This window comes from Pieris brassicae, chromosome 10 (genome assembly GCF_905147105.1).
Source record: "Pieris brassicae chromosome 10, ilPieBrab1.1, whole genome shotgun sequence".
Lineage (NCBI taxonomy): Eukaryota > Metazoa > Arthropoda > Insecta > Lepidoptera > Pieridae > Pieris > Pieris brassicae.
In genome coordinates this window covers 3,303,231-3,328,913 of record NC_059674.1, presented here as the reverse complement: position 1 = coordinate 3,328,913, position 25,683 = coordinate 3,303,231, and the positions used below count along the sequence as shown (strand labels likewise).

At 34.1% G+C, this 25,683-nt stretch overlaps 1 protein-coding gene across 1 annotated transcript in view; it reads right to left on the bottom strand.

Moving 5' to 3' along the window:
* LOC123715850 (teneurin-a) overlaps positions 1-10,543 on the bottom strand; it is an 87,447-nt gene extending 76,904 nt beyond the window's left edge. Inside the window, exon 1 of the mRNA XM_045671198.1 lies at positions 10,456-10,543. The gene's annotated coding sequence lies outside the window, so the exon portion shown is untranslated. The remainder of the gene's footprint in view (positions 1-10,455) is intronic.
* Between the last annotated feature and the right edge of the window lie 15,140 nt (positions 10,544-25,683).

The following is a 25,683-nucleotide window of genomic DNA, read 5'->3' as shown; positions in this document are numbered from 1 at the left end:
AGACGTTCGTTCATTCGGCCTAATGACGCTTGTAAGTGACTTAATTATCTATAACGTACAAATGAGCGATCAGTATATTTTAGTAGGGAAGTAAATTTTTCAATAGTTGACTAACTAAAACACTTTTCTCTCTTCATATAATCCCAAAAAATTTACAAAAAGATACAAAAGAACTGTTGTTAAAAGCGTGATATTTAATTAATATGGAGTTAGATTCCTACTGTCTCCCTGGACTAATAAGCTCAGTTACAAGGCTTAGTTATTTACATTTCTGTAGACTAAATAAAACACTTATCTCTCTTCATAAAAGCCATAAAGATTTGACAGAAAGAGACAAAAGAGAACTGTTTAAAGAGTAATTATAATTGAAAATAGGTTTCCTGCGTTCTCGCTGGACTTGTGTTAACTCTATTTACACTAGCATTAACAAGAAACACGGCTAAAAACAGACTAATCCTGATTCAAATTTCGGCATCCGTCACGAAGCCCCACAAAAAATTACCAAACTATTTTAATTGGCGTAGATGTTTGAGGTTTGAACATTAAAAAGTCAATCTGTTACACAAATGACATCTGTGAGTCATTTTACAATGTTAGGAGTGTTTTAATTTGTGTTTAGAACATTCTGAACAGATTACTTAACATTTTTCTCCACAGATAAGATTCAGTCTCAGAGCAGTGTTGGCCTAGTGGCTTCAGCGACTCTCATCCCTGAGATCGTAGGTTCGATCCTCGGCTGTGCACCAATGGATTTTCTTTCTATGTCCACATTTAACATTAGCTAAACGGTAAAGGAAAACATCCTGAGGAAACCGGCTTGCCTTAGACCCAAAATGTCGACGGTGTGCGTCAGGCACAGAAGGCTGTTCACCTACTTGCCTATTCAATTCACAAACGATCATGAAACAAATACAGAAATCTGAGGCTCAGACCTAATAAGGTTGTAGCGCTATTGATTATTATTAAGATTCAGTCTAAGAATGAGACCAAAGTCAAAGATGTTATGTATAATTGTTGTTATATTGACGTAAATTTAAATAATTAAAGTAACAGTAATTCGTAATGGATTTTAGTAATTGTAAACAATCCTTTGGCGTTGTGTAGTGATGAGGTGTCTCTCTGCCTCGTCTACCACATTTATTACAGAGAGTGTTCAGAGGACTTGTTCGGATACCTGTCACCGAGTTTCATCAATGAAGGTTTTTAAGCCACGCACCACCGACTTCGGGTCCTTCATGTAAAGAGCGTACCAATTCTTAAAAGGCTGGCAGGCCCACTTGCGAGCCTTCAAGGAATCTGTGTCCATAAACACGTTACTTAACATCAGGTGAGCCTCCTGCCCGTTTGCCTCCTGTCCCAAAGAATACGCATCCTAGTTTATTTCAGCAATTGTGTTATTAGACCACGATAACCCTTATTAACGATACATATTTGATACTAATATGTATATTATTGTATATAAGGCGTTTGTCAATTCTTGATCTAGACTTCAATTAGAGATGTTATAACTCTGCACGTGTCGTGAATGAAATCTATTAATTAATCTACACCCTTCGTGTGAGTCAGTAAAATAAAAGATATTGATTTCGTGACGAACCGAGCGCGGGAAACGAATCCTGCTATGCATGCCCTGCGGAGTAACTTCAACAGTCTTTGTTCATCTAAACGCAAGCGTGACAGAGGGATTTTAGTCAACGTTAAATGACTCATGGGTCCTTGCTTGCTCGGTCACAAATGCGAGGTAATGGTGAAAAAAAAACATATATATAATTATCATTTGAATATGCTCATTGCGTTGGTTTGATATTCGCCGGGGTTAATGCATAATTAGGAACCTCTAGTGCCCTGGATAAACAGATACAAATATCCGTCTTAATTATCCTATTACAGTAAGCAATCCTTTTCATTGTCATTCTGTATTACATCTTCTACGTGTACAGGTTCTACTGCCCATGTCTTGACAGAGTTTAGACGCCGTCAGTCCGTGAATATTTCATAATATTAAGCTTTAAGCTTCAAAAGTACCGTAAAGGATGTTTATTACCACCGTTAATGGTTCTTAGCAGTGCACCGTATGATTTCTGTTTGTAAGTATAATTAGGTAAGGGCATAGAACGGGTTGTTTATACCTAGTTTAGAAGTGGAGGCTGGCCGCAGGACTCGGCCGCATTCCCGACGGGTAATTACGTACTCAGGGCTCGTTCCCAAGCTCCTCTAACATTTTATGCCTCATTTCGGAGTGTGTGATTTGCTCACATTATTTAATGTAATTGTCGTGGGAGCGGGTTACACTCGCGATTTTTTATTTATTGTTGAAATTTTTTGGCGGTTTTTTTACCGACGACACGGGTGTGTTTTTGATTCCAAAGCATTTTTAAAATGGGATATTGAAGATTAAGTCCCATAAATATAGATTAAATTCTAGAAATTTGTTTTTTTAATTGCACTCTATGACCTCATAAGGTCAAATTTTATGCACGATGCAACTTCTACACTTACATAAATGATGGTATGTCAGTATTTTTTGTGGGACCTGTGTTATGTACATACCAGTATTACAAGTGCGTTACCCGCCTTTAAGGTGTTGCCTTCTCTTGTTTACGATTGTAAACCTGGAATTGCAGTTGTTTCAAAGTAATGATGCGCGACAAGACATATCAGATTAAAATATTTCCGAATCTGTATTCAGTGTGCGTGACATGTGCATGTAACATTTGACTAAATTGCAACACAATTTGACACAACGGAATTAATATAAAGGAGTCTACTAATTTGACAAATGAAGAGTTTTATAAGAGGAGATCAAACGGATCGCCACATCCGCCTTTTATAAAGGGGCCGTGCGCGACTTACACTTCGTTTAACAAACAAACACGGACTTCGCAAAATATCCGAGATAAAAGTACTCAACGCTTTTATTTTAAGAGTTTTTGTTCGAGTTTCAAAGACATTAAACGCTTAATTTGTCATTAGCCCTGCATCTGTCAGCAACTGAACTTTTGACTTCTTGATACTGTCTCAAAAGATTTAATGGAATGGTTTTTTGTTTAGAATTCTTAGTAATGTCTGTTTTGTTTTGTCTTAATAACTGTGTATACCATGTATTTTTGCACTACTTGCCTATCTTATGTAATTTAATACATTTTTTTTCTTTACTCACAGTGGTTGCCTGGATAGCGATAAGGCAGCCAGTTTTAATTATGTTAATTTGTTTTATTTTTTTTTCTGTGTGTAACGAAGTGTTAAAAAATTAAAAAAAAAAACGCGATGAAAAGCTGTAGTATTTTGGACTAAAATTATTATTAAAAAATCGCTTTCTTTTTGAAATAATAAAAGGCAAATATAATAATGAAATGACAACTGATTCACACGGAATAGCGAATTTGTTTTACAAGTACTATAAAGAACATTTACGTAAAGTAATTAAAAATAATACAATGCGACAAAGGCAATGGGAACTTGGAAAAACTGATCGCAGTTAACACAGAAGGCAAAAGATCACATGGTTAATGGACCGATCAAGTGAAAGGCTCGTCTTGAAATAGATAGTCTGCTTCAGCTTCCTTGCTGACCATGACGCTTTGACATGAGCTACCGAGGAGAGAGAGAGAGTAAATATATATAGATAATACATATTTCTTAAGCCAAATAGTCAAATCTATAGACATCTACAATAAATTAGATTGGTTAAGACGTCTGTTCGATTCTGGAACAGATGTTGTGTCGATTTTGTTTCCCAATAACTATGTAACTTAACGGTTTACCAGTAGTATATACAAGGCCAGCGTGGATGGTCACATCGGCTTGGGTATTAAAAGTTATAAGTAACGTTTTATATAATTTTATTTCTCATTATAAAAATGTATTTTTTTACATGAGTAACATAACATTTACGGACGTGAGAGCGTTCGCGTCAGCCGTCCTAATTTAGTCTACTAGACTCATTCTGATATGTTTCTTTAATGCACTTTTGAATTGGTTAAACGCGCTAATATTAGGAATTTTAGACGGTAATTGATTAAACAATCGCAAACCCTCATACTTAATAGACTTCTTTAAATAATTTGAACGCGGCTTCGGCAAGATAAGCAAACTCGCTCGACGTATATTGCGTGTGGTGGTGTTTGATTTTTTAAATGATAACCACTATGGCGAGAGTTATTCAATTTTTTAAAATTAATACAGGTGGTTATGATTAATATACATAATTTTGGTTTGTGGATAGATTTTATTAGCCTATGATAAAATTTGTGTCAATAGTGCTCATAACCTACCAGGATGCATGATCTTCATGAAAGTGGATGAAGCGAGAGTGTCTGGATCCTGGCAAATCCATGTTAAATTTGGAAAACATTGTTAAGTGCCTATCTAGTACCTTACCCGCATTGTTAGGGAAATAATTACTACTAAAACTAAAACCTATCTATAAAAATAAAATATTTTTTTTTGTAACATGTATGTTCACCATAATCGTCATATTATAAGAGAAATAAAGAAAATGCATATGTGATGTGGTAAGCTAAACAAATAAATGAAAGATATTTCTTATTATTAATACTCAAATCAATATAGACATTTAAATTAACAAAAATGCCCGAGGAGCTGGGGTTAACCATTACAAATAAAGTTTTAAAAATCCCCATCGATGTGTTCTACAAACGTTTTTCGGGGTCAAAGGTCAAATAAGTTTTATAAAAAAAAGCCCAAACCAAAGTTGTAGATCTTAAAATTCTCTAAAAAAAAAGGGTCGTGTGGCTTATTTTAAATTGACCGGACTATAATATAATTATAGAAATACATAGTTATTAATATAGAACACGCTTTATAGGTCCGTGTATATAATGGTAGACATAGTAACAAACGCCGTATATAAAATAAATCAGTGGCGGTACATTCTTTTTAGGTCTGGGCCCCAGTTTCTGTTTCATATGTCAATCTAATAGTCTAACAAATGATCAGCCTCGTGTGCCTGACACACGTGGTTTCCTCATGATGTTTCACCGTTCGAGCGAATATTAAATTCCATTGGTGCACAGCCGGGGATCGAACCCACGACTTCAGGGATGAGAGTCGCACGCTGAAGCTACTAGGCTAACACTGTTATGCTAGACCTGCATGTATATATTATGTCTACAAACACCGTAAGTAACGTTTTATAAGACAGTAAGAGTGTTCGTTAAGGTGGCATGATAATGGTTTGAGAATTGTTTCTAGTAATGGCGAGGGGCGAGGCCGGAAATTGTCTCTTGTCCCACCTCGCATTAGCCGCGTACATTAGTCCAAACAATACTTCTGTATGACATTTATATAAAAAGGGGTTACACAATCAAGCATTCGCCGCAGTGGATGGGCAGAACGTTTTATCATTAATTTTAATTGATTTTAACCGCAGCTTTTAAAATATTTATCCGTCGCATTGTTCTTTCAATAAAATAGTTTGTTCCAAATGAGCCTTCAATTAAATGAAAATATATTTTCGTGAGCGAAAAACGGTTAATTAATTCGGTTTTCATACTTTTTGTTTGCTCGTTTAGGTGTTTCGAGCCTATAAGTGACACCACAAGTGTATAAGGTGTTAATTTGACTAAGTAGGTGAATTTAAAAAAGGAATATTTGAATTTCGAATTTCCAAAGCAGTGATCTACGTACCGATTTCTCAATTCAAAATGTTATTTGTGTCCCGTGAATCGAAATCCATTTTTAACTCAATAATTTGAATTTAGAATTTCCTAAGTCCAGTTATTTTTATACGTATACGTTATAATAAAAATATTTTCAATCTAGACGGTTTCTATGTTTAAAATTATTAATTTAAATTTCGAATCCTCAGATAACAAGTATTTATATCGTAAACTTGATGTAATCTTAATTGAATCTGGTCTCTATATTTAAACTTAATAATTTGAATTACGCTATAAAAGTGTTATTCGTATAAGAAAACAAACTCATAATATCCGGTGTTACTGTGAACTTCAAGTAACTGAAGAAGTATTTATTCTTAAAAATTGAATTTCGAACCGATGTACATATTTGAAAACAAAAGTATTTTCGTACCGTTTGTACTTGAATTAAAGCTTTCTTAAACGAGACGTTTTCTGTATCTAAAATTATTAATTTGAATTTAGAATACTCAATGAACAAGTATTTACATCCCTTAATATCGTGAGCTTGATGTAATGTTAATTGACGCGGTGTCTATATTTATACGGAATAATTTGAATTTCGAATTACGGAAATGAAAACAAAATCAAAATATTCGGTGTTAACGTGAACTTAAAGTAATCGAAGAAGTTTTTATGTTAAACATTGATTGTCGAATACGTACGAATACGTTATATGTCAAAACAAAAGTTTTGACCGTGTGAATCTTACATGTCACGGTGAAGTAATAGCTATTAACTATCGAATTTTCCAGCAATTTGCTTTGAGTATATAATTGCTGGAATGAGTCAATATTAATTGACGGGGTTCAAGTTGCCGTTAATATCGCAAACAGGTTCTTGTTTACGATACGGACTAGACACAACAATTTGTTTAGTTTTAGGCGAAGGTATGAAGGAACCTTTTTTTTTTAAATCTTTGTATAAAGTCGGGACACCTACATGTGTTTCTTTTATGTCGTAAATATTTTGTTATTTTTTTTAATTTCCTTTAAAACGTGGTAAGAGTAGTGTTGGCCTCCAGCGTACGACTCTCATCCCTGAGGGCGTAGGTTTGATCCCTGACTGTGCATCAATGGACTTTATTTCTATGTGCGCATTTAACATTAGCTCGAAAAACATCGTGAGGAAATCGGCTTTTCATAGACCCAAAAAGTCGACGGCGAGCGTCGGACACAGAAGGCTGATCACCTGCTTGCCTATTCCATTAACAAAATGATCATGAAACAGATACAGAAATCTGAGGCCCAGACCTAAAAAGGTTGTAGCGCCATCGATTATTATTATTATAAAACGTGGTTGTCTGGAAGAGATCGCTTGAAGGCGATATAGCTGCCAGTTGTCTTTTTATTGAATTATTTATTTATTTTTATTTATTTACACTTCGTTATACTACAAAGTAAAAATAAAAATTAACATAATTAAATCAAAAGGAGGGCAACTGGCGGCCTTGTCGCTTACGAGCGATCTCTTCCAGGCAACCACTGTGAGTAAAGAAAAAAAAGAAATGTATTAAATTAGATAGGCAAGTAGTGCAAAATACATGTAATAAACAGTTATTAAAACAAAAAATAAACAGGAATAAAATATTAAAGATACATTAAAGATAGAAAGTAAAAAGACACATAAATCACGATTATTTTTATTATAATAAGATTATTTTAATTGTACTATATATCTGTATAATTGCAACGAAGTGTTAATAAATAAATAAGATTAAAACAGTGCGGGTGACTCGTTCACACAATTCCTGAATGAGAAATGATAGTCCCTAAAGTTTTCGATTTGAGAGTTAAGCTAGACGAAGACTACTGATGCCTGTCGACGTTCATAAGTTGTCTTGGACATATATGAATATAGTTAATTTAATTAATTTATAGTTAAACCAGAACTGTGATACGCTAAGAAAATGTCTAAACTAACCAATAAATAAGAATGTCATAATTCATAGCGGTGTTGCCAGATTAATTCACTCTAACTATTTCCGAGCAATGTTTCTCGCAGGAAATGGCAAATTATTCAAATGCGCAAAGTTCTTATGCTTATGTATTATATGTCAAGATTATGCTAGAAATTAATTTATCAATAACATATATTTATATTGGTTTAATGTTTTAATTAAATACATTACAATATATGTTGTAGACATAGATAACAGGAATAATGTCTTTTTAAATTAAAAAATTATCTCCGGACGTCCTTTACTTTATGGCAAATATGATGCGTCTAAATGACGATTTTTGAAGTTATACTTCTTTTGGCGCGTTAGGGAAAAATGTTCAGAGTTTATTACGATGCGCGCGCACACTTAAAACCGACACCCTGAAGTTAGCATAGTCAACATTTTAAAATAAAAAATGTCGATTTCTTTATTTTTTTGTTACATTTAAATAAACTTTATTTAACTAGATAATGCGTTATAATAAAACTTAATAAGGGATAAAATTATTAAAAAGATTTTTATCTTGTTACACCAAAGAGTATATAACTTCTAAAGCGTGAACATAAATACACATACATGTTTTTTGTTGCAAACGGGCAGACTAACCTGATGTTAAATGATCTTACACCCATGGACACTCTCAATGCTAGGGCTCGCGAGTATGTTGCCGGCGTTGATACAGTACTACTAACTGTATTGTGTAGTAAAATCTGCACTTACAAATTACTGTAATGACGTCATACCCTGAAACGCGCTAATCAAGTTATTCCGGTCACTAAGGATATTTACTAGTTTTCGACCTTCGAGCTGCTAGGGCTAGTTTGTAGCGCCTGTAATTTACTTTTATTCTTTTGATACAACAAATGTACGATTATGTTAAATAAATAATTGTTATATTCGCCTTTAACTACCAAACCACTGAACCTCCTATAACACGGTAGATTGGTTCCGCGTTATAGCAATAGCGTTGTATCTGAACTCTCGCATAACGCGCTTGTATGACCCCTATGTTACGCGTTATGTGTAATTTACGTTTAACTTGTCTCGTTACAGGGGATTTAAATCACATATTAAGACAAAACTGTGTTCTGAACGAAATATGTGCGTACAAATCATTATAAATGTCACAGAGCAGAAATGTTTGTGCAAAACCCGCGTATATGGGAATACCAGTGTTACGGACTAAAATCGCGTAATATTATTTGATTGGTTTGTCTGAAACTTGATTACGATACTGTTTGATCTCATCATTAACTAATAATTTGTTACTGACCAATCAACGAATTGTATTAAAAACACCTCTCAAAGAAACACGTTCGATTTTCAAAATCCTACTTTGCAAATACATACTTCATAGACGGATCTAGAAATCCCATACAGAGCAACAGTTTCCAACTCTTAAATTTGATTGACTGCGCTCGCATACCTTAGTCTGTGGCGTTGAAGCGAGTATTTGTGTTCGTGTAAACAAAGTACCATTTCAGTATTATCTTTTCCGTAAAAGTCGTAAAAAGAACATCCTTTTCTGACTTTATGTTTCCGCAGACTTCAAAATAGCTTTCTGGTTGAACGAGCTTTGAGCGTGATCGTAGTCTGTGGTAAAAGCGAAATATTTGATGATGCAACACAGATTAAAACGTTCTTTGAAAGTATAGATTAAATATTTCTATGAAACTTTAATTAAACGCAACGACACGATTATGTTATTATGTTTTAGTATGTCATGTTTAACATTCATATTTTATAGATATATTATATATGTAGATACTATATCTCGGCTTTTAGTAGATATGTCTTCTATAAAACTACGAGTCATTTTGCTCTATTGTCAATAGCTTCCGCTGTACGCGATGTAGTGATTTTTATTGGTTCTCCACTTCTTGGGTTACATTATCGGAATTTTTCATACGGATATTCAGTGAAAGAGTTTTGATACACAAAATTCATTCCCCTTTATTGTAGAAGATTTTGTAAATTTTTATTATTTATTTATTTATCTACCATTACAAGTATTACAATGTTGCACCGTATTGCAGGTATATCTCAATAAAAGTGTATGTTTATAATTAAATCTAAATTGTCATAATCGACTACCTAAATATATACCATAGTAGTTTACACGAAAGTAACAATAGAGTATATCATAGAAATATTCTCACCCAATATCTATTCGTATAATTTTGTCATCAAACCTAATCGATTTCACCATATAAGGACCTGATTTATCGTCAAAACCAGCTTGATAATTTCGTGGCTATAATAATTCGTTGTACGTTTATTTGTATTAAAAAACGAACAGCCTACGGACGAGCGATTATACTATCTTTACTTTCGATCAGCGTGCAACCCGTCGGAGCATTCTTTTTTCCATTTTTAAACGTTTAAAATACAAGTGTTATCCTTGGAAATAATCAAATTTGAATTTCGAATGATTTTTACGTTCACTAGCAAAAAACGTATTCACGTGAAAACTATGGTTGAGATTTTTGGTTGTGTTTTAAGAACTAAATATATATTTACATACATAATTTAATTGTTATGGACATCAACTTTGAACTTATGTAATACGTCTCATTGTTATTATAAAACTTATTACTATAAAAGTCACAGATTATAAAACATAAACCGTTTAACGTCTAAATTGTTCCCATAGGATATGCTATACATATTTGCACCATAGGATGATCGGATCCGAGTCATTCATGTGAAAATTAGGTCAGTTAGGTCAAAACTCACGCGTTGCCGATATCTACCGCAAACTTTACACACACGTAGGATTAACATGAACACCGAAAACAATAAACACCAAATGGAGTAAAAAACAAATTAAGACACACGATACGTGTATAGCACCTTTTATTGCAAGGTATCACGCTATAAGTTAGGCGCGAGCTGGGCCGCCCAAGCCAGGGCGGAGGTCGAGCGATCGCCGTATCGGTCAGTGACCGCTGCAGGTCTCACCAAGCCTCATACTGAGGTGTACCGATATGCTGAGAGAAACACGCGCGGACCGGTCGCGCTTTCGTAGCGATTTGAGGCCCTCTTCGCGACGCCACTGCGCGCGCACGTTATGCGACGAGATAATGCTGTCCTGTCCATGTCGAAGTTCCGATTCTAAGTAACTGAGGTTGTTTGTTATTTCAAAATATTACGTAGTATAAATGTGGTTTGTACAAGCTTTTATTCTTGAAAGATAGACGATTTATCAAATGATAATACAAGCTTTTTACCTCATACGAAAGATTCAAAAACCGGGTAGATAAACCTTATTGCATGGACTAGGTAGTCTATTATTTAAATGAAATAAATTATGTTAAAATTGTGTACTTTAATGTAACAAACCAAAAATAAATCAAGAGCTCGACAATTCCACTGAATCGTCGGCGTTAATTGTTGGAAATTTAATTTATCGACATTGAACATCCCTAAAGAGATTATAATTGGAGCATGCGTGGTACTGGGGTTGTCGGGGGTAGATTGAGGCAGGGGGTGAGGCAGGGGGGGAAGGCGCGTGTCACCCGCGGCGGCGGTGCTACGCCGACGTGATCTTGACACCACGTATGCAAAGCCTGTACCCAAATAAATACCTAAAATTATTTAATTTTTTTTTTATTTAGGTTGCGAATCAAAATTGGTGCGTTTATAGAATTGCGAGTTGTATACCTTAACAAAAGTCTTATAGACGACTTTCTCGTATCACTCAAATTTATATTAAAGCTAATTAAGCTGTAAGTTTCACGCTACAGAAGCGCCAAACGCGCAAAACGGGCGCGGCTAACGGATATGTAAAACTGTAACATGCCACAGACTATAAATCTCGCGGCTCATAGCAAAACTAATAACTCTTTGGTGGTATAAACTTCGTAGTATTGACCTTTGACCTGTATCGCCTTAGCAAAAATAATGATTTTTTAAAATATCGTTAACGGAAAAGCGTTCCTAATTTAAAAATTACGATTTAAGATTTGATAGATCTTGGCTTTTGATTAGTGAATGCCTTTTATTAAGTGGAAGTCATCTCGATATATTATAAATACGATTAAAGGGATTTTGATCCAATTGTATTGACTTAAAGATAGACCAAACAATTAATTATTTCCATTATTTGTTGACCTTGACATCATCCCTCTGATTCTCTTCCATAAGGAAAATAAATGACACAAACGTGCCCGGTCCAAGTTAAGCGACCTTGTGCAATAAAGCCGGTGAAAATATTTTTCAGACCGTTACTAAAGAGCCATACTTTATTATGTAAAGAGATTCTTCGTAAATGAAACGCTGTTACACAAAAAACTCATACGTGCCGTTTTACGGCCTGGGAATACAGTTGATGCTTCAAAAATATTTTTGTGGTTGGTAAAGCCTAACTCATCTAGAAGATCAGACTTCTCCTCGATCGATCGTAAACTTCTTGGAGTGACCTTCGGGTCCCTAGAACCTAATTTAAGCCGGGTGCTGCAGCTCTCTCCCACAATCTAGGATGTTATGGGAGACCGTTTCCTCTGCTGCTATATATAGCTATAAATATTCGATACTTAAAGAAACATATTACCTATTATGCTGCGTTGATAACTTCTAATCGGTATCCTTGCCCCCTTAAGATTGTGAAACTTTACTTAGGCACGTAAAACAGGTTACCAATAAAAAATCTAAACTCTGAAGAAAGCTACGAAATTCTCACCGGATGAAAAATTTGTTGACACTCTTAATGACAGAAGGCTCGCGAGTGCCTTTTAAAATTGGCACCCTCTTTTCTTGAAAGACTTAGTCCATTTCTTTCGGAAATACTTCAGTGGGCAGCTGGTTTCATATAGTGGTGGTGCACGGTCAAAACTGCCTTGAGAAACGCTCAGTTGATTCAGTATGATCAAGATTCAATATGATCATTAAACTCAGCTGCAGATATTAATTACTCCTAAATGGAGAAGTAGCAGATCTTTTTCGCTTCCGCATGGATCCAAGTATCTAAAAGAGTGGCCAATCTTTTTTTATTTTTATACAACAAAATTCTTACATGATGTTAAGTGATAGATCATAGACACTCAATGCCAGAGAGCTCGCTACCTTTGCTGTTAGTAGCGTAAAACAAATGACAATCGGTAAATCTCTGTATGTTAAGCTCATCCACAAATTAATGCCTATTTTATTTGACAGTTTGACGGCCGACTCCATGATTGCTTCAATATTATGCATATTTTAACATTCCCTAATTTTCATATTCCACATAGCCACCGGCGATTGTTGCGTGGGCGATACCGCGATTTGCATTTTATAAACATTTCAATAAATTTAAAGATATTATTTAACAATATGTTATCAATTTAGTTATTCGTTTATAAATTATTTTACATTTTGGAAATTTTGAATAACATCGAAAGTTTAATAAGAAATTATTGGTTGAAATATACTTAGTGATTAATATGACATATAATATAGAGGACCTAGGTTATATATGGCAAAAAAAAAGTGCTAAGAAATTCAGAGAAGGCTGATCATCTAGGTCCGGCACTTAATATATAAAGAATCACGGCAATTATAGCATAGTTGTAACATTTATTAATGATGGTTGTTCAGCTATGATTAAATTTTTAAAGATCTTTATAGCGTAGGCGAATATTTGGACCATAAATTTGACACCGATTGTAAATAATTTAACTTTGACATTATTTTATATTCTTAATAAGACATTGTGAAAATTTATATGACATTTGCATGCCTATTTATATGTGGCTGATTGTGCGGATATTTGTGATTGATCGATCTAACTGTACCACTATCTTGGCAAATAAACGATTATGATTATTATTATTATGCAAATCAAATATCCATCTAAGACACACTAACATAGTCTAAATCGAATGTCGCAAATAAAATATAAACTGATCAATGTTTGTTTGTTTTGTTACGAGTAGTGTTTGCCTAGTGGCTTCAGCGTGAAAGTCCTGAGGTCGTAGGTTCGATCCCCGGCTGTGCACCAATGGATTTTCATTCTATGTGCGCATTTAACATTAGCTCGAAACCGGCTTGCCTTATACCCAAAAAAGTCGACGGCGAGCGTCGGACACAGAAGGCTGATCACCTACTTGCCTATTCGATTAACATATGATCATGAAACAGATAAAGAAATCTGAGGCCCAGACCTAAAAAGCTTGTAGCGCCATTGTTTTTTTTATCAATGTTTGTTATTCTTTTAAGAAGATAGTTGTTAGCCCCTAGTCTTTATCCCCACTCATGAGATTTAGGAAAAAAAGGTCAAGCATGTTTATCAAGTAGGATTACTCCGTTTTTCAATTCATAACTAATATATTTATCGTCAAAATATCAAAGAACTGTTTAAATTACTTCAAGTATATTTTTAAAGACGGGTTTTTAAACAGTTTGTATATATGACAGGTAGCAAGTGTCCAAAAGTAGATACTGTCAGAATTAACATAATGTTCTTTGATGACATCATTTGTATTTAATGACATTCGGCGATTAAAATAATAGCTTTAATTTGTTTTTAAAATGGATTTTAAATTGTCTTAATGTGAACACGACAGAGAATGTGTATGTTTGGTAATTGTGAGAAATACTTCCAACTAACTTTTTGTACTAACAGTTAATTGACATATAGAGACTTAGAGTTAGGTAGATCTTACAACGGCCGTAGGGTGGGCATACTTGGACCAAATCCAGGAGATACTAGAGAAGGTACAAGTCAAGATATCCATGATATATGTCGTGAAAGTGGATGAAGCGATAGAGGTATGGCAGGACTGTAGCTAGGGGAGACCGGTTGTATCTACCTACCTCTACGGGATAAAGGCGTGAATATTATAAATATATAAAAATGAATTTTAGGTCTGAGCCAGATTTCTGTATATATTTCAAATAGGCAAGTAGGTTATCATCCTACTGTGCCTGACACACGCTGTTGTTATTTGAGTCTAAGGCGTGCTTGATTCCCCACGATGTTTGTACCGTACGAGCGAGAGTACGTACATAAGTCCATTGGTGTTCAAAACTACGACTTCAGTCATGAGAGACGCACGCTGATCATCTATTGTGTACCATATTATCTAATTCCAATTCCATAGTTGTTCTAGTTTATAAACTATTAAAAAGTAAGCTTAAATAAGCCCAAAATCTGTCTACATGTAATCTAAAGTACACATCCGATTCTTTTTGTCAAAGCTTAAACACAAAGAGACGAAAATGAACTTTAACTAAAGTGCAGTTAGACTTATTTTGAATTAGACGGCTATTGTCTTTGTCAGTTTGCGATCCTTACACCGAAAGTCATGTGTTCGAAGCAAATGCTGCAATTGATTTTACTGCGTCTCAACAATTAACAAGTAATTGAACGAAAGAAAAACGTCGAGAGTTTTAAAGAATTAAAATAATTGTTTTTTTTCTTATTCCTGTCACGAAAGGCACCTAAACAATATGTATATGCTAATATATGTATATATGTCTATGATAATAAAAGCCTTTTGTTAAACCTTATCTAATTTAACGTTTTTAAACAATTTCTGTAAAGTTGCATATATTAGATCATTTGTCGAAAAATAAGGTCGTAAAAAAGTCTCACTTCTTACGTGTGTACGCACGCACACAATTTTTAAGTTATTGTATCTCCAACGTGCTGACGTACTTACAGTAAAGGACAAGAGGCCATTATACTCGAAATCGATAAACTCTTTATAATTTAATTGTCAATTATTTGATAAACCAAACAGAAATATGTCTCATTTCCTTTACATCCCAATATTTTTATCCTTCGTAAGCACGTAAAAGCTCGAGTTTATAGAATGTAATGACAGAGGTCCTGTTCAAGGAGGTTACATACCAAAAAGTCGATGGAGCGTGAAAGAGAGTCACGCGCGGAGGGTTTGTGCCCACGTCTCGAACGGTTTATTTGATCGTTTTAAAGTTACACGGTCGCTTGTATCAAACGGATGACCTGTGCTATTCAACTATTTTTACAACGAGCTTGTATATTACAAGCCGCGTTAACTTATATACTGTAAAGTACTCAGAAACTTTTAATATTATTTAGCTTAATAAATAAATCTTTTGTAAAACCCTTTTTCGTATTATTTTTGAAGAACAACTAATCAAGATTAGATGCTTATGAGTAAACCGAACTTTTATTTATTTAACACTTCGTTATATTACAATATAAATATTGAACATAATTAAATCAAAAGGAGCGATCTCTTCCAGGCAAGCACTTTTATCATTGAGGGGGCGAAGTATATTTTAAATATGTTTATTCATAGATTATAATTGTTTTGTGCCTAATATCGGCTGTAGAGAATCACACGCAACTTTCTATCTCAGGATATCAAACATTAAAACTTCTTAAGAAATTCAGCTGAAAAGAAGCTTATTAGGTAAAGGCCATTTTCATGTTTCCTTAAAATGATTAGATTTTGATTCATTTACAACATATCGATTAAAAGTTGCATCTAAGAATCTGTGCGATTCTTGTGTTCAATCAAATTTCGTTTAACGTGCTACTAAATTCATGTAAATAATATATAATCTACAATATGTTGCAACGCACTTGCACGTCCTCAGGCAATTTGGGTGTGTATAGGCGGTATCACTTAACATCAGATGAGGCTTGCTAGCTCTTGCTCGTTTCATACATTTAAAATAGTATCAGGAGAAGTTATAGACGCTTTAATATTTTCTATATATCTATTAACTAGCAGGCCCGATAGTCGTTGTCCTAACTATGAACATTGATTTCGAATTGGTATGATTAACTAAAATTGCTTTATGATTAACAACATTCTTTGTTTGTTTTTCTGGCGCGTATGTAAATAGTTTTGTTGGTATTCGGACACGGAAACACGCGACATATAACTGGCCATGTGAAAAACATGGATTTCCAAGATTAATGCCACAAACAATTAGCGACTGTAATTATTTTATATGTATTTTATCAATATAAAAACTCCAATCGATTTATTTTAAATCGCAATTTATTTTAAACGATATTCATTTTTCTTACAATCTCTTTGACGTTATTTGCAGCACACATTCTGTCAATGATATGTCAAACGCCATAAGGTTACATAAAGAAATGTTAGAATTACTAATTCTTAGATATTTCAAAATTTTCGCGGTATTTTCTTAATTTTTTCTTTCATAAGAACCTTCTCTTGTCAATAACAAACACAACAAAAAAATAATTAGCGAAATCGGTCCAACCGTTCACGCGTGATGCCGTGACCAAGGGAAATAGGGATTAATTTTTATATATATAGATAGAAGACTGCGATAAAACAATCTTTCTAATTGACGTCTATCAAATTTCAAGTGTTTTATTAGAATTAATTTCGATATGTGTAGGGCATCCACCCTTGCCTCCCCACTTGTTTTCTTTATAAACAACCGTGAAGGTGCTGTTAACGACTCCACGAACAAATACCAAATTCGATCGTATTACGCATACAAATAACTCCCCTACAATTTATTTTGTTCGGTAGGGTTATAATAAAACAGTAGTAGCAAACCTCCACAAGATTCGCATGTTTATGCAATGAGGACTTTTATTAACGCAAGTGTAATAATAAATATAACGTATTATATGTTATTATAAATATACCGATGGTACAGCCTTTTAGGTCTGAATCTTAGATTTCTGAATCTGTTCCGTGATAGTTTCTAATAGGCAAGTAGGTGATCAATCTTTTATACCTGACACACACCTTCGACTTTATGGATCTAAAGTATGCCGGTTTCCTGACAATGTTTTCCGTACGAGTGTGTGGACATATAGATTGAAAGGCCATTGGTGCACAGTCCAGGATCGAACCTACGACCCCAGGCCAACGCTGCTTCTTTATACAATCGTGATAAAATGTGTATTTTTAATTCCAAACAAAGTAAATGTTTATTCGGTATATTTCCCTTTAACTTTACAGCTTCAAATATTGATAACGTGTTTTTAGACGTGTTGTATAAGCACTTTGATAAGGAAGAAGAATGTTCGTACTCGTGGTCTAAATGTCTAAAAAAAATTACACACACGACAATTATTTTCTTAAGTTTCGATATGATATATTGAGTCAATAAAATTGTTTCACAAACATAAAATAAATAAATCAATGGCGCTACAACCTTTTTAGGTGTGGGCCTCAGATTTCTGTATCTGTTTCATGATCATTTGGAAATTGAATAGGCAAGTAGGGGATCAGCCTTCTGTGCCTGACGCACGCCGTCGACTTTTTGGGTCTAAGGCAAGCCGGTTTCCTCACGATGTTTTCCTTCACCGTGCGAGCTAATGTTAAATGCGCACATAGAAAGAAAATCCATTGGTGCACAGCCGGGGAACGTACCTACGACCTCAGGGATGAGTGCCGCACGCTGAAGCCACTAGGCCAACACTGCTCGTTAAACAATCAAAACAAACATAATATTTATTGTAATGAGAAGTCTTTTTAGTATTTTTCTCTTAAATTGTTTTACCATATGACAAAAAGAGACCCACAGTTATTAATAGCTATCTAGGCAAGGCAATGTATTCTTGGTAGAAGGTCTAAAACAATCAGTTAGCTAGCTATACCATGAGTGTCCATGGGCATGGTATCACTTAACATCAGGTGAGCCTCCTGCCCGTTTGCCCCCTGTGCTATAAAAACTTTTAACCGTGTCTTGCTTAAGTTAGTACTCATAAAAAAAATTAAGCCACATTTAAGACGGACCTACACTTTTATCATTAAAATAAACTTGTCAGAAGTGACAAAACGAACAAAGTATATTAACCGTACAATCGTATCAGATCTATTGACTGAGCATGACGTTGCACAAAACCTACCCAGGAACATTGTTTGTCACGTATTGAACGACTTCTGACAATGTCAGGATAACGTCATATAATTCTGTCCGAAACGAGAACCTTATTTAAAATCAAGCGAAGTCAAGAGTATATCTATAAAAGAGTAGCCTATTCGTTAAAATAACTGTTTTAATTAGTAAAAAAAGCATTGGAAAATTTACTACATAAATTATACTTTATTTAATATAAGGTATAGCAACGAACACCTAGGGAGTGGAATCTGAAAAAAAACACAATAAAAATAGAAAAATAACCTACCAAAATATCTTTCATCTTGGTCACTGGTCACCGCGAAAGTTTATAACCACACAAAACATGCAAAGAAGGAAAAAATCTTTATTTAATAACGTTGGAAGACTTTCATCATATGAAAGAATATTGGAAACAGAGAAAGCTCTAAAAGACATAAATTACGTTATAATAGGTATTTCGGAAATCCGATGCATAAGAATGCATTAGATGAATAACAATTGATTTTCTGCTTTACTGGACAAACGCCTATATGGAGTGTGCTTCCAAATAAAATAAAGATGGCGAGCCTTTACCGGAGAGGGTTCCTGATATATACTAACTGATAAAAAATATTTACAAATGGGATAATTAGATATAATTAAGATTAGTTTATTAAGAATAAGTTGATATGTATACCTAGTTGTTTATAAAAGTGTCTCAGAAAATAAATTAAAGCTCTAAGTAAAAAAAAGTACGAAGTTGACAACCAGACTGTAATCAATCTTCGTCAACACGTAAGTAATACCAATATATCTGATGAACGTTCGCTACAACCTTCGGATATTTACTGAAGGACATCATTCACTCTTTTGTTTATATAAAGAACGTAACAACTCATTCACAAAATATAATCCCTGATTAGTCTCATCGCTGAGGTCGTCAATTCGATCCCGGCTGTGCACCAAATCTTTCTGTGCGTATTGGACGCTTGTACGATGAAGGAAAACATCGTGATCAATCCCGTCTTAGACCAACGAGTCGAAGGCGTCTGTCAGGCAAAGAAGGCTGATCAATGATCAATCAATGAAGATAGCCATCAAGTTTAAAAAAGGATAGAAAAGATTGTGATTGGTTCCAAGATAGTTTATTGAAGTGAAACTTCTTTATCGGCGTTGGATAAAAATTTACCGTCACATTTTTCGGTTACGCGTTACATTTTTCCATTACGCGCCATCTTTTTCTTGTCCCTACCATGGTTGATTCGAAGAGATTCGTAGCCATAACAAAAATATATAATAACGATTACAATGATAGAAATTTTCTATTACAATTAATGAAATTCTGTAATAATCTTAGTAGCAATAAGGTAAAATTAAATAATTGTATTATTTGTGTTCATGTCTATGATAATAAAAGCCTTTTGTTAAACTTTATGTAATTTAACCAATTTCTGTAAAGTTGCGTATAGTAGACCATTTTTCGAAAAATAAGGTCATAAAGGTCTTTTTACGTGTGTTCACTAGTACAAGCACAGATTTTTATTTTGTATTAACATTTTATAACTTCACTCGTTTTAACACCATGTATGTATGAAAGCTAAAAATATTTATAACCGAATGTGTTAGCGGGACTAAAGTTTGTATAAGTTTACTGAACAAACAGAACGTGTGAACAAAACTACCTCAACAAGGAAGATGACGAATTTCTTATGCATTATTCCGCGGAACTGTACGTTGCCACTTGCCACACAGGTGTAAATTGTATTCGCAAATATATTCTACCAAATGATATAATAAATCCTATCTAAGTTTATAAATCTCTTACATACAAGCTGTTGCCCATTTGTTTGCATACTACTAAGATGTATGTGATGTACTATATGGGAATGGTCACGTGACCAAGCGTAATAGATGAACAGATACTGAGGGAAAGTTGGATGAATACATACATCAATTTATTATAACATATTATGTGACAATGTTACTGTTGCTAGTAATTCCACACTTTAGATTTTCATTGAAATAAATGTAGGAAGTTGATCTACAGGCAATTTACGACTATAGATATAACTAATGGTCAGGAATGGAGCTAATCACTTTTGTAATACGATAGCGGTGTACGCCTGTCGCAAAGTGTTTTTGTCTCAGGCCCGTGAGTATAAAGAGTTTCATTAAAATAAACTGTACGTAGTTGATCAACAGTCAAGTAATGTATATATATATATATATATATATATATATAAATATGGTCACGTGACAAACCGTGAGGTAGCTTAAACAATTTTATATTACGATAGCGGCGTACGCCTGTCACAAAGCATTTTTGTCTAAGGCCCGTGGGCACAAAGTATAGATCTTAAATAGCCTATTTGCTTCCAAAAATTGTAATCTTTATACAGTTTTAAACAAGTAGACTCACGATTAAAGCATCTTTTTTGTGTTGGTTGTTCTGTAATACAGTAGCGTCTCGTGTAACATAAAAGCAATCGTCGTAAAAAACCGATTCAAATCTTGAATTTCAACAGATCTTAAATCCTATTGAATACAATGTATAGGGAAAAAGTAGACGGCTTTTTTGTAAGCCGATATTTTAGTAATCGGCAAAGTATAAAAGCGAGTGGCTTTTTAAATCTTTTTTATGTAAAATAAACTTTTTTTTAAAGCATTTGTAACTTGTAAACGACCTTTTTTGTGTCAAAATATTACAATTATAAAACTGCCACTATGTTTCAATAGTCGATATGGAACTGTATATTTGTAACATAAGCAAAAAACACATTTTTAGAATTAATTGCGCCAATATATGTGCTAAAAGTTGCCGGCCGTTTTATCAATCAACACGTTTCAATGTTAAAAGTATATATTTTACAACAAATTCCCACTTCGAACATTTTATGGAACTTCCAATCAATTTTTTTGTGAATAATTTTATTATTATTCATACATACATTTACGTTTTAAATATGTGAATGTCGAGGCTTTTCAACAAAAAAAGGACAAATCATTTGAACTAGTGAATTAGTGTTAGTGTACGTTAGTCTTAAGTGCTAAACCGTGGTAAGTCAAAATAGGACACAATAACAACTGTGTTTTATATTTATTAAAGGCAAGTGTAAGTACTGTTTTTGAACACTTTTTAATGTTAAATATCCTTATTAGTAAATTAGGATAGATCGTAATTTTCCATGATGTCTTTGTAAAGACGTATCTATGAATAAAAAATATATTTATTTACTAGCGGACCCAACAGACGTTGTCCTGTTTTTTTTGTATGTAAGACGTAATGTAAAGAATATCTATTAGTAAAAATCGTTCCCGATTCCACTTAAACACATTTTTTTTTATCAATGCACAGAAGATGTATATATATGTCAGCTGTTTATTTGCTATATAAATAAATAACTTACCGACTACAGCGTCATCTGCCGGGCTGATTTTTGAATCTAATCCACCCAGACGCATATAAAAACGAGATATTGGGATTTATTTAGTATAAAATGTGTGCGTGTAATTGTGTACACACGTAAGAAGTGAAACGTCTTTATGACCTTATTTTTCGAAAAATGATCTAATATATGCAACTTTACAGAAATTTGGTTAAAAAACGTTAAATAAGATAAAGTTTAACAAAAGGCTTTCATTATCATAAAAATGAATACAAATAATACAATTACTTCATTTTACCTTATTACTACTAAGTTTATTACAGACTTTATTAATTGTAATAGAATTATTACTATCATTGTTATTGTTATTATATATTTTGTTATAAATGGCTTCGAATCTCGAATCAACCGTGTTAGGGATAAGAAAAGATGGCACGTAACGGAAAAATGTGACGCGTAACCGAAAAAAAAGTGACGGTAATTTTTTTCCCAACGCCGTTAAAGCACTTCAAAATTAATTTAAATCCGTGCAGCCGCTTAAGAGGTGTTCAGTGACATACACACGTACAGTTGAATTATATATAAAGATTATTGGATCAATTTGTTCCTGATAATAAGGTGCAATATTCAAACGCAAAACTCGAAAAATAGTTGAGGCTATGAACGTAAAGTGAAAATGTATGTCTATTATGCGCGGAGTTTGCTATTAAGTAGTGTTCAGCCGAAGCAAATGAAATAAGCATACGTTGGCGTACGATTTATACGGCATTGGACTAATGTGCCGGCACTGATTACCTTTTATGGAGATTTGGCGTCTACCAACGGGTTATATGGACGTAAAACTTTTATGCTTCCACCGCGTTTTACAGCAAAGCCTTTTATTATTTAGTGAAAGCGACGGTGATGTAATAAATCTCCACTTCTGCGTGAACTTTCGCCTCTTATCTCGGTAAAGGAATACAACTTTCTGGCTTCTAGACAAAGTGTTTGCCTTTACAAAATCGCGGGTCACTGAAGGCTTTTGAGGAATTAATGAGATTTTTTCGCGACGTCAGCATAGAAACTCAGTTTATTGTAATATGTTTTTGATTTTTTATTTGTCGCACGTAGACGTTTAAATCAAATTTCTTTATTAATTACTGTTTTTTTACGGATACAGGCAGATAGTAATAGTTTGACTTTGTTTCGTTAAAACTCTTGGGCTGGGGGGTTGAAGTGCAGTGGCGCTTATTAATAATTCAGGTTGGCGCCTTGTAGATGATATAGGTGACCCAAGAGCTGGTGTTTTCCCAAACGAATAAAGGTACACTGTCACAGGTAACAAACTTTTTAAATTTGTTTTAATTTTCTATTTATCAATTTTGAATTTTTACTATGTAGGTTAAGAATATTTTAAATACTGTATATTTGTTGGAAATAAATACTGGTTTATATTTATTTAAATGGAGAAGCTGAACGTGGTTCTAACACTGAAGGCAATAGCTCTTGGCCGTTCACTACCTAGATGGATCGCTCAAGTGAAAGACGCGTCGTCCTGAAAACTGTCATAAGAAAAGCGCTGGACAGTAACTGGTGGAAACAGAGAGTGCACCCTAGATGCTTCGTTGCTGACCACGACGCTCGTCTGAGCCGCCGCTCTGTCCTCAGAGAGAAGTGCCAGCTCTCAGCTCCATAGCCTAGTTAACTGATCTATATTATTTCGTTCCTCGACCTTCAGTTGCGCCGTAAAGCATTTGCCGTCACGTGTCATCAACATAATCACATTAAATTTAAAATTATAAGCAAAATCGATTAGTAAACAAATCGGGCATGTTTTCTATCTCTAATTCATTAATCTTGTATTAAATAGGTTTTGTGTGGGCACCATGACAGGCTACATGTTTCTAATTAAATTACGGTTAGCGTCGACCGGACGGACCTCTTTAAATCATATCCCGGATTATCTAAAAGGTTGTCCAATACATAATAGTTGTGTTAATAAATTCCAAACGCAAACAAAGAATTACATGAATTTTAGTGAATATTTTATGACGTAGTGAAACGTTAATTTTTAGCGATAAGAATCTTCTAGAATTATCAGTCAAACGGTTATGTGAGCGTGGCTCAGAAGTCTTAGCCTAAACACTAAATTACTTAAGTAGCTAGTATTGTCTTTTGTTAAAATAGGTTTTACACATTAAGAAAAACACTTTTTGAACGGATTAAAGCTATGTACTAAGTATTTGTTTTCGCACGCATCGTGACCAAGCACGCTGAAAAGCACGCGAAACGTCGGAAAGAATTTAAAATTTAGAATTATGTAAATAATTATAAGTTTTTAATAATAATACATAGCTTTAATCCGTTCAAAAAGTGTATTTCTTACTTAAGTAGCTCTTAATAAACGAATCTAAGTCGATTAAAAGTTCAACATATGTCGAAAGTAGAAATATTATTGAGAATTTATTTACGACTAGCGGACCGACAGACGTTGTCCTGTTATAACTATGAATATTAATTTTGAATTGGTATAATAAACTAAAAAAATATTTCAGAAACAAAGTGTTTATTATTCTAATGCTTTATGATATACAATAAATATTCTTTGTTTGTTTTTCTGGCGCGTATAAAAATAGTTGTGTTGGTATTCCGACACGGCCATGTGAAAAACATGGATTTTCAAGATTAATACCACAAACAATTAGCGACTGTAAATATTTTATATGTATTTTATCAATATAATAACTCTGACCCATTTTTCATACATCCTCTTTGACGATATTTGCAGCACGCATTCTGTCAGTGTTACGTCAAACGCCATAAGGTTACATGAAAAAAGTTTGAATTGTAAATGCGCTAAAAAAATAATTTGCTATCGTAACGAAATTATTATTAAATTGTCTAACCTTCTCATCACAATAAAAAATAGAACAAAAAAAGAATTAGAGCGATATTGGTCCAACCCGGCATGATGCCGTGACCAAGGAAAATACGGATTCATTTTTAAATATATAGATGATAGCTGAATCCGACATTGGGTGCCACAAGCATCATATAATTAAACTGATATCATTAAATTAACTTAGTTAGCTCGTAAATATGTTTATTTTATTATCTGTAAATGTCACTGATTAATTAATTGAAGAATGATTAAGTCTTGCGGCGGTTGACCGCACCATCATAAAATGCTCTAACTAGCCAATAAAATTTGTATAACTCCAAAACTTAATGGGTAATCAAAATTAGTATAATGCGGGTGTCAATATAAAAAAAAATGTAACATATGTTTTGGTCTAGGGGCTTCAGCGTGCAAGCATCCCTGAGGTCGTGGGTTCTATCCTAGGCCGGCACCAATGGACTTGCATTTACGAACGGTAGAGGATCATTGTGAGAATGCCCTTGATGATTTGAGGTCTAAGGAAAACGGCTTGCTTTAGACCGAAAATGTCGACAGCGTGGCAGGCACAGGAGGCAAACTTGCCTACTAGATAAACAAATGATCATGAATCAGATACATTAATCTGAGGCCCAGACTTAAAAGCATGTCGCGCCACGGATTTTTTTTTATACATATGATACTAGCTGTTTGCATCTATTTCTAAATTTCCTTCTAAGCCTTCGTTGTCTAATAATAATAATAATTTACGTTAGTAACGCATTAAAAACTGACTTCACTTGGCTTAAGCCCGAGTGCAACAGTGTATTAGGATTGAATTTAGTTTTAGTTTATACATTATTGTTTCTTGTTACTCGATATTATAAGCTCCTTGTGTACTGACAGATTAATACCCCTCCACAGGTAAAGGCCTTCTCCAGATTTTTCAAATATCCTATATCCTTCCTACACGCCTTTGTTTGAGGGCATATCCACCTTTGTTTGAGGGCATAATGTTCGTTCCTTCGTTGTTTACTAACCCGAAATAATGATTTG